We start from the raw sequence: 11247 nt of genomic DNA, 5'->3' as shown, positions 1-11247 counted from the left end.
CTGGAGTGGCCTAGCCAGTCTCCAGATCTCAACCCCATAGAAAATCTTTGGAGGGAGTTGAAAGTCTGTGTTGCCCAGCGACAGCCCCAAAACATCACTGCTCTAGAGGAGTTCTGCATGGAGGGATGGGCCAAAATACCAGCAACAGTGTGTGAAAACCTTGTGAAGACTTACAGAAAACGTTTGACCTCCGTCATTGCCAACAAAGGGTATATAACAAAGTATTGAGATGAACTTTTGTTATTGACCAAATACTTATTTTCCACCATAATTTGCAAATAAATTCTTTAAAAATCAGACAATGTGATTTTCTGGATTTTTATTTTATTTTTTTCTCATTTTGTGTCTCATAGTTGAGGTATACCTAGGATGAAAATTACAGGCCTCTCATCTTTTTAAGTGGGAGAACTTGCACAATTGGTGGCTGACTAAATACTTTTTTGCCCCACTGTACAAGTACATCAGGGGCCGTATTCACAAAGGATCTTAGAGCTAAAAGTAGCTCCTAACTGGCGAATTTAGGAGAAACTCCTAAACATAATGGGCGTGTCAGTCTTAAATTTAGGAATCCTAATTTTATTCACTAAGAGCAATTCACAAAGTATTTTCGGCCTAAAAGTAGCACCTAAATTTAGGAGAGCTTTAAAAGTCCTCGAGAGGACTCCTAACTCAGTAAGACCTATTCACAAAGAATCTGAAAATGGTTGCAAGACGAAATGTTTTGGAGACAATGGAAGACTGTGAATTGATCAAGAGATATAGGCTAAATCGTAAGGGTATCAAACTTGTTGTGGAATTAGTGCGGGATGCAATAACATCCCCGACTAACAGGAATAACCCGATTAGTCCGGAAATAAAATGTTTGGCAACACTACGATATTTAGCAACAGGGAAAATGCAACTTTGCAATGCCGACGATTTAGTAATATTGCAACCATCAGTCAGCCGTGCCATAAACCAAACCATCAACGCGCTCTCTAGACCACATATCATCCAACAGTTTATCCGGTTTCCTTTGGACAATCAGCAACTACACAGGATCAAAGCCAACTTCATGGCAATTGCAGGTATGCCCGGTGTGGTCGGTGCTATTGACGGGACTCACATACAAATAATTGCACCATCAAAAGATGAGGACGTGTTCGTCAATTGAAAGAAAGTACATTCCATCAACACGCAGATTGTTTTTGATGCAACTTTTAACATTCTTGATGTTGTTGCAAAGTGGGCTGGATCTAGCCATGATTGGCGTATTTTAATGGAGAGCGGTCTGAGGCAGCTTTTTGAGAGGCACCATGTACCAGTTGGGTGTCACTTGCTGGGTGACAGTGGCTATCCCTGCAAGACGTGGCTCTTGACACCCTATCTCAATCCACAACCGGGAGCACAGTTAAAGTATAACATGTAAGTGATTACGCAGATTACGCTTAGTCCTATGCGTAAAAAACATCGTATTGGCTCTTTGAAGCCTTTTATTTGTTGAATCCATATTTATTATTGTTTACTGTTTTCCTCCATACATTTTAGAGCACACAAAAATACACGAAATGTTATGGAGAGAGGAATTTGGCAGATGAAACGTCGTTTTCATGTCCTGCATGGCGAAATACGCCTCAGCCCAGAGAGGGCAAGTACAGTCATCTCTGTATGTGCCATTCTCCAAAACCTCTGCAAGCGGAGGAACATTCCACAGCCAGATGACGATGATGATGACGATGACCACGATGATGATGATGGCGATGAACATGATAATGAATTTGGCAGAGTGGACTGGCATTTAGGGATCACTTTGTGAATACACATTTTAGGTAAACACAACACCTTGGCACAAATCAGTCAACACACATTTGTCTAGTTGATAACATTTATTTCATTTATATGTTTTCTTTCCATTTTTCTATCTTAAGACTGTAATATTCTGTCTTGAGTTGTAATAGCCGCTCTTTCGCTTTAAGGACCTTTTTTTGCCTTTTTAAAACCCTCATTTCCATCCTCAATTTCTTCTCCACTAGTGAACTGGCACCAGCAGCAGGAGGAGGAGAGGCAGGGGGTGCACAAAGAGGGCGAGTTGGAAGAGGAAGACCAGGGAGAGGAAGACCTAGGAGAGGAGGCACAGCTGGAAGAGGAAGAGCAGCTGGAGGAGGTGCAGCTGGAAGAGGAAGAGCTAGGAGGGGGAGAAGAGGAAGAGCTGTGTGATGTGATGCTGCAGCTGGACTTTCATCTTGATTTCTCCTGTGGGGAAGATATATATATAATTTGTAACACATTTTTGGGAAGTGGGTTGAACAGTTGCACATTGTAATTCTTCTGTAAATATTAAACAGAAAGGTTTTTCATGTAGCCTATTGCAATTATTGCATGCATACCCCTCAATCTCCTTTAGCAACTCGACTGCAGGATCAGCTGCACCCTCAAGGCCAGTTATGCTGGTGTCAGAGCCTAGGACGGCGTCAACCACTGATGCAACTGGGGACAATGGCTTTGGTGCAGATCCTCCTCAAACAAATTACATTTCGGTTTCATTCACAACGTTTCATATCACTGTAGCCTTTGTTAATTGTAAATTTAAATCATGCAAATGCATTTCCCAAATGAATGCAAGCAATGTTAATAATGGACTTACCTGTAGCCGCGACGGCTCTTTTATAGTCGGCAATCTCCGACCTACACTTTGATTGCAGCGCATACCACCTCTTTTCGCAGTCGTCGGTAGAGCGACACACCGCAGGGAAGGAAGCATTGATGTTTAAGTATATTTCTTCCCATGCCTCCCGCTTCTCCTTACTGGTCACTCCAGAGCCAAATTTCCCCTTTATTATTCCCCTCCTCTCCAGCACAAACTGGGCCAGCAGTAACAATTGGTCCTGGGACCAATTGGGCTTTCGCTTGCGTTTAACTTTGTCTTCACTTTCATTCATCATGATAGGGGGACTTGAACGGCGGTATGGGCTGTTATTGAAAGTGTTTAAGTGCTGGAAATATGCTCATTGGATAATAGTTTGCAGGGTGCTTTTAATTGCCTCCTTGATTTAATGCAATTTACGTATTTTTATTGTTTGCTCTCTCTCTTTAATGAGCATATACAACGTCATTATCGTGGTCTGCACAAAGTTGTGATCATGCGTGTATTCTGCTAACTGCACTGTCCATAACTATTTGATAGGAATACATTTCTAGCCTAGGCTATTTCCTTGTTTTTCTGTGATTTAGTGGGCTCATTTGTGGGATGTTGCGGATGAGTTTCACCGAGACCCCCTGCTCTGAACAACCAATCACCGTACTGACCGCTTCTAAACTCATGCACGAGAATCAACGTAATCCATAGCAACGGCGCGTCACTCTTAGTTCACTCTTAGTGATTTATCCTTAGTATGAGTAGGTCTCAGCGGCTTTGTGAATCACTTTTAAGAAAAAACTCCTACGTTAAATGTTTTAGCACGAGTTAGGAGCACTCCTAGCGGTAAGATAAAATGCTTTGTGAATACGGCCCCAGGTTTCATAGAGCCAAAATATTTCAAGTGCTACTCAACTAGCTTTAGATAAGCCAGTCCTTTGTTAGTATATAAGTGCTTTGTTAGTAATTCTATCGCTCGAAGTTCGAAAATTATAAAAGTAGGGTAGACATGTGGATATTATCCGGTTGAACAAAACGTGGTCTGTCTCTTCCATTTGTGTCAACCACAGACCTTATTTCCAGCTATTTTCCAAATTCCTATGGAGAAATTTGCATTGTTTTTTGTCGAAGGAACTGGAAGTGGTAAAATGCTAACTTACGTCCGGGTTTTAGGACGAGTCACTGTGGCACTCTATTATACATCCATGAACGATATGCACGTTTAAGTTGTTTGCGACCCGCCAGTAATCAATTGAAGAAGAAGGGGGGCGTAGCTCCTCCCACTAGATCAGGTCAGAGCCCTAGAGAGAAAACTAACTAATGCTAACTCTTATATCTCTATGACTCTGGATCAGGTGAGCTGCTCCCAAAAGGGGCGTGGCCTAGTGTTTAAAATGAGAGGGAAATGTTTGGTTCAGTTTTTGAGGTTAGGCTGCAGGTGAGTTGCAATTTGGATGTTTTCTCAGAGTGGTGAAATTATGTTGTTTTTTTTGTTTTTTTTATTGAAAGTTAGCTTAGCAAGGGTTCCCTTCAAGAAGAAGCTTTTGATTTTCTTTTGGGGAGTTTGGGATTGGTCAAATTAGGGATGTTTGTTTTTAAATCTGTTCTCACTGAGTCTGTACTTGTTCACGGTAGAGCTTCTCTAGGAACAGATAGCACTGCATTTTGCTTTGTGCTATTGTTTGTGTGTTTCAAATGGTGATATAGTTTGGTTTCTGGTGTTTTATAATGTGGTTTACTTTCAACTGGGAGAAAACCCAACCCTTCACTAAGACGAATCATTTCAACTGGGAGAGGGCCCAACCCTTCACTACCATAGAGAAAGATCAACAAGTCCTCCAACTCATACGACCAAATGGGCCGATTGTTCAGGCCCTTATTACAACCAAATATGTCGTTTGTTCAAGCGCTTAATAGGTCCTATAATTACGTTTTAAAGTTTTCGCCCTGTAGTGCTCCCGTTGAATGCTAACGTTACAGGGGGAAATAATGTATCTATGCCACAATATTCGATGCGGATTTTGTTAAACTAATACGTTTGACATTTTAAAATGACCTAATAGCCTCTGTCATGGGACTTCTTGCTCGATCTCAGTGCTGCAAAACTCTCTCGAAACATCCGGGGCTTGAGCCCAAGTAGCCACCCCCTAGCGCCGCCACTGCTGGCCTGCATGATCTGCATACAAAAAAATAAAAAGTTTAATGCAGCCCCAACAACAGCCTCTGATTCGTCAACAGACTTCATGCAATAGCCGCTTTCACACGGCTACTTTGCCGTACTTAGTTCCCAGTACTTATTCCCGGAGGATTAGGCAAATGAAGCCGCTGACGTCACTTCTTCTTCTTCTGCTTTAAGTTTACTGGCAGGCCGCAAACAACTTCACGGCGTGTACTGCCACCCGAAGTCCTGGAGTCCCCCGGAGTCCGGGACTTTGGGTGGCAGTATACGCCGTGAAGTTGTTTGCAGTGGTTTGCAATTAGCCCAGCCAATCAGAAATTGGAACCTTTTTCTCCCCAGGAGAGACCCTGCTCTCTAGCAGGGACTGAAAAGGGGTGAAAAGGTTCGCAAAAAAAAGTTCTAGTTCCAGATCTTTTTGGTGTGAACGCAAAATCCCAGGAACTATCGGAACTATTCCTGGGAAAAGTACTCCGGTGTGAAAGTGCTTCATGGGATGCATCATTAGATCTATAAACTCTGTCTAACTCCTAGAACATCTAAATCTACTTCCAACATGGATAAATGTTCATAAAAGACATCCATTGTTTGTTTACACGCTTCTTGAAAAAAACAAAACATTGTTTTTCTAGAATAGATTACAAATCGCCTGAAAATGGTACAAACAAGCAGCAAAATGTATAATGAAGGTGTGGCGCTGCGGGCAATATCGTGGATTTCAAAGTGAAACTTAAACTTGCTCCCTTGAAGTCTGTTTCCTGGAATCTGCAATCACAGAAACAGTGAATCGCCAAACAAAGTCTAAAGGCATGATGGAGAATGCAATAGAAGTCATTCAAACAAACCGGGGAGCGGAAGGCCTGGTTGTTGATCAGCAATACAAGTTCTGCTGCGTATGCATATGTGCAATATTTAAGTGAGTTTCTTTCTTATCATATGGTCTTTGATATTCATGTCCCTTATTTTCCCTCGATTGATTAATCTTTTTCTAAAGTCAAATAACCTGATCAACCATGAGCCTTTTTGTTTTCTGTACCATTATTGTAAAAGGTACGAATCGTATAGTAGTACTAATTGGTCTATATCATTTTTTGTTTTATTGTTATTCTTTAATAAAGCACCTGTTACATGTAAAATGTAGCTCATTTGAGAAGTATTTGTAAGAAGGGTGTCTAGAAAGCTAAGACCCACGACCAAGCAAAACAAGTATAATTTCTTATGTGGCCTGATGTAAAAATGGGGCGAAATGGGAAAGAGGCGAAATGGTTAGGGGCGAAATGGGAAGGGGCGAAATGGGTAAGGGGTGAATTGGGAAATGGGCGACAAGGGAAAGGTGCAAAGTGGCGAATTGGGAAGGGGCAAGATGGGAAAGGGGCCAAATGGAGAAGGGGCCAAATTGGAATAATTTAGGGGCGAATAGGAAAGGGGCAAAATGGGAAGATACGGGCTCCTGGACCTGATGGCATCCCTGGCTGTGTTCTCGGGGTGTGTGCAGTTCAGCTGGGAGAGGTGTTCACGCTAACGGACATCTTCAACAGGTCCCTGCTGCAGTCTGTAGTCCCCACATTGTTCCTGTCCCCAAAAAGAATAAATCTTTCTGACAGCACTCACTTCCATTATCGTATGCATTTTGCCTTTTATATAGTTAATTTACAGATCAAGCTAATAGATGATGCATTTAAACGTTTGTGAAAAGTAAGACTAAATACACTGCTGCCCTGGTGCCGCACAAGGAAAATTAATGCAATCTTACAAAACTGAGTTTTATTTCAAACAGACGACTGTAATGACTGGTCTAATGACAGAGAAGAGAAGAGGAGAGAGAAGGTGTGAGTTAATGACTTTGAATTGTGGATAAGGGTGGATAGCTCCCATTGATCTAAGCAGTCAAAAGGACAGACAGCCTACAGATTAATACGGTTTTTCTTTTTACAAATTGAAGGTCAACTTTTAAATAATCACATGATAAGATCGCAAAGGTTTTGCTCATTCAAAGTTAACCAATAGGCTACTGGAAAGCATCCCAAAATGTTTGAACTATAATGCATGAAAAGAAAATATGATGAAGTGTTTCAATGTCTGAGTTACAAAAGAAGCATTTATTTAAGTGTTAACTGAATTGGATCAGTGTAGGAAATGATTGCAAGGGTAAATCTCATTCATGATTTTAAATGGATTTCTTTAACATTTTGGTGGAAGGTAACTGGTTCTCATATATAATTACTTGAATATTTTTGGAACATATCTTTTATTTTTTGTCATTACATTTAATATCTAAAAAACGACATCAATGTATAAGTCAAGACGGCTTTTGTGCAGTGAGCACAAACATTAGCTTGCCTCTCACAGCTTGTGGGATTGCTTTATAAACTGTCTCATATCGCCTGTTCATTCAAAGTAGCCAATAACTACGCCAGCCCTCCAGGGGGCAGCAGCACTCCCAGTGTCGCGCTATGTGGACAGAGAAGAGGTGGAAACCGTAAAGCGTTTGTTTACTTTGCTTTACGTCCACCGATAGTTGACAGCCGTTACAACCGGGCAGGGCCATCGTCTCCGTCAAGACAGCCAGAACTTCCCAGAGGAAAGAATAAATCGGCTCAGAGCTCACCCGTCCGCCGGGGGTGCTGCATGTGACGCCCGGGAGCTGTGTGTGCCTCGGAGCGCCGACGCTGTCGCGGCCGCAGTGAATGCAGCACCGCATGCTAACGCTACATGTATGTGATACTAAAAACACGGAAGGAACCGTGAAATTCAGCTGAAATGGATCCTAACCGGATCATCCAGGCCCTGAAGGGAACCATCGACCCGAACCTGAGGATAGTGGCGGAGCATGAGCTCAACCAGGTGAGCTGAGAGGCGGGGGGATGGGGGTTCAGAGGGGCTGCGGCAGGGCCGGCCCTAGACTTTTGGGGGCCCTAAGCAAGCTTTGGCTTGGGGGCCCCCTCACTCTAGCGCGTTCTCACTACACACAACACGGAACCAACTTTTGTCTTATGATGTTAGCCTAAGCACACATATTGTATAAATAAGCATGTAAACACCGTGGACCTAACATCGTCTAAGGGGGTCCTCACCTCCTCTAGGGGGGTCCGGGGGCATGCTCCTCCGGGAAGATTTTTTTTTAAATATTGAATTTAAAAGCATCAATCTGGTGCACTTTGAGAGAAACATTAAGAGATCTATGGATACATATCTCAACACCCATATGAAACAGAACTGTAAACAGATTTTTATTTATGGATATCTTACAAATCACTTAAACTGTATTCTTTTGTCATATAGTATTTCATAACTCTTTTTCATTTATTCTCTCTGACTGTCCATCATATAATGTTCACATAGAAACTAGCTGTCAATAGGAATATCATTCAGAAGAATTATAATTTCTTGCAAAAATCTGTCACAAAAAGAGGTTGCACATTTAAATTCCAGTGTTGTTATGGCAACGTCAGTGGCCAAACAGCCACATTTACTGCTGCAAATACATTCAAACATGCTGTTGACATGTAAAGCAGTGGCAACTATGCCATCATTTCAGCTGACTTTTTCTCAGAAATACTGTCACATAACATCCATATATATCAGTGCTAGGTTGATGCTTAGCTAAGCTAACTGTGAAACACTTTAACTGACAGGACTCCGGATCAAATGTGTACTGTAAGGTAGCTTCTAGCTTCATGTCGAACAGTAAGTCAACATTTCCCAGAGAGCTTTCTTTGAAATCACCAGGTAACGCTAAAAAACATTACATTTAGATTATATGACAAAGTGTTTATTTAATATATCTGGCTAGCTATAGCTACTTGCTAACGGTTTAGCTTACCCCCGCGATTCAAAGTAACGTCAACGTAGCTGTAATTTATGCTTTGCTTACATGTTCACATAACTTGGAAGTTTAATGACATTTACATACCTTGTTTACCTGGCTCAAGTGGTGGCTCTGGGTTTGTTGTGTGAGCCACCACTTGAGAATTGTCGTATTTTTTAAGAAAATGTTTTCTTATGTCCATCTTCAAAAACTCTGAGTCCGACTGACAGTTTATTTTAAACATTGTCACAGCTCACATGATGGGTACCTGTCAGCCAATAAGACAGATGTTTATTTCCATTCAACTCTCTGGTTGGTCTGGTGTCTTGCCTCTGTTGCATTCACTGAACACTGGAAATTACATTCCTGCCGTCCTCTCTTGTGTCATGATGAGGTTCAGGTAAAGCACGGTTAATGTATTATATTATTGACTCAATAATATAATACATTACTTTGAGAGTAGGCAATCTAGGCATATTAACACAATTAATTAAACATACTTATCACGGCGACGGTGTACTGAGATTTATTTATTTTTTAAATAAAAAGATTTTTATTTATTTATTGCTAGGGGGCCCCTTAGTGGCTGCGGGGCCCTAAGCGGCCGCTTATGTCGCTTAATGGGTCGGGCCGGCTCTGGGCTGCGGGGTTCAGAGGGGCTGCACGGACAGGCTGGGTCAATATATGATGCTTATTGGCAATGGTGTAAACAAGTAACTAAGTACCTTTACTCAAGTACTGAATTTAAGTAACATTTTGAGACACTACTCAAGTATTTCCCTGTCATGCTATTTTGTTCTTTTCCTCCACTACATGTATTTAATAACTTTAGTTGCTTTACAGATGTGGATGAATGATGTGAAATATAATCAAGTGTTAAATCGGACTTTAGTCCCACCTGGAGTAAATTCACAAGCTACCCTGCAGTAGTGTGCATAATGTGTGTATTGAAAAGGAAAGACCTAGGTAATTGTTCCGCTGTGTACATGAAGACATTACCAGGCATTTGATTTGAGGGTGTGCATGCAGTTGGGTCATTGACTCTACAAACCACTCTGATACTTCTCATCAAATGAGTTATCTCAACAAGCTGAACACAGTTTGGTTCCTGCCCGTTGGGACTTTGCTGGGTTCCCCTCTCTGCTGGATTTAATTATCCTAATGGAAGACATAGATGTCAATTCAAATTGAAGCTGCAAACAGCAATGATCAGGCCTTTGTAAATCCATGCACTTCCAGGTACATCCAGGATCCCTGTGGACGCAGCAGTGAACTGCCATAACCACTGGAGACTGGCTGCAAGTATGAACATCACGTATAGAGTAGTGCAGGAACGAGTCCTAAAACCCGGAAGTGAGTTAGCATTTTATCACTTCTGGTTCCCTCGTCTCAGTCAATGGGATTTCTCCATAGGGATTTGGAAAATAGCTCGAAATAAGTTCTGTGGTTGACACAAATTTAAGAGACGGATCACGTTTTGTTCTACGACTTAAATACATCAGCAGTGATTTTTGAAGAGTTATGTGTCTGAAAAACGATGGTTGTTAACAATTACGCCTTCATCTCCTCCCGCCTTGACTATTGCAACTCACTCCTCTTCGGCATCAGCACAACATCCCTCAAAAGACTCCAGCGTGTCCAGAACGCAGCCGCCAAACTCCTCACCCACACCAAATCATGGAATCACATCACCCCGGTCCTCAAAGAACTCCACTGGCTTCCCGTCTCACACCGCATTCACTACAAACTCCTGGTCCTCACCTATAAAGCCCTCCACCATCTGGCCCCCCCCCTACCTCACTGACCTCCTCATCCTCTACCAACCACCCCGGTCCCTCAGATCCACCTCAGCCGGTTTGCTCTCAATCCCCAAGGCCAAACTCCGGAGCTTCGGGGACAGAGCCTTCTCTATGGCAGCCCCGAAGCTCTGGAACTCCCTCCCCCAAGACCTCCGTGAGTCTGATTCCCTCACCCTGTTCCAGTCCCGTCTCAAAACCCACCTCTTCAACTCTGCTTAAACCCGCCCCTCCCCCCTCTGAACCAACATCCTCCTGACTGCTTTTATGTTTTTTTGTTTTTTTTGTTTGTGTTTTTGTTCTTGTTTTGTTTGTCGACCTGACTCATAATGTAAAGCGTCTTTGGGTCTAGAAAAGCGTGATATAAATCCCATTTATTATTATTATTATTATTAATTGGCTGAATAGGACTACAGAAGTTGTCGAGGACGTTGTACGTCATTGCGCCCAACACGTAAACACTCCAGCTAAGTTTGTTTTCCCCCGTGTTCTGCTTGAAAGCAAGTACCTACGCTCTTGCAAACTGTTACAACAAACGCTTTAACATGTACAATTTTGAATCTGTATTTTTGAATATCGATCTTAAAGGTCCCATGTCATGCTTTTCCGGTTATTACCCGTCCCCTTGTGTGTTATGAAGGTTTTTATGCATGTAAACGGTCTGCAGAGTCACAAACCCTCAAAGTACACCCTGTAGCGAGTAAAACTCTGACACAGAAAAGAAAATACCTCTTTTTCCATTGTTTTCTTCCTGGGTACAGTGACGTGCCCATACCCAAATGGACCCATTTGGAGCCTCGCATATGGGGGTGCTGCAGCCCCCTCAGCATCCCCCTTCCCGAGTCCATTCGCG

The 11247-nt window shown here is 42.4% G+C and overlaps 1 long non-coding RNA gene across 1 annotated transcript; it reads right to left on the bottom strand.

Annotated features, from left to right (window-relative positions):
* Positions 1-1908: 1908 nt before the first annotated feature.
* LOC307022247 lies at positions 1909-5073 on the bottom strand. The gene is made up of 3 exons (XR_013803336.1): positions 2624-5073; positions 2367-2493; positions 1909-2232 (listed from the first exon to the last, which is right to left on the bottom strand). It is a non-coding gene; the product is annotated as an uncharacterized lncRNA (long non-coding RNA).
* Between the last annotated feature and the right edge of the window lie 6174 nt (positions 5074-11247).

This window comes from Notothenia rossii (genome assembly GCF_949606895.1).
Source record: "Notothenia rossii genome assembly, chromosome: 10".
NCBI classification, from domain to species: Eukaryota; Metazoa; Chordata; class Actinopteri; order Perciformes; family Nototheniidae; genus Notothenia; species Notothenia rossii.
Note: the sequence above shows the minus strand (reverse complement) of the source record. Positions and strands in the feature narration are given on the sequence as shown.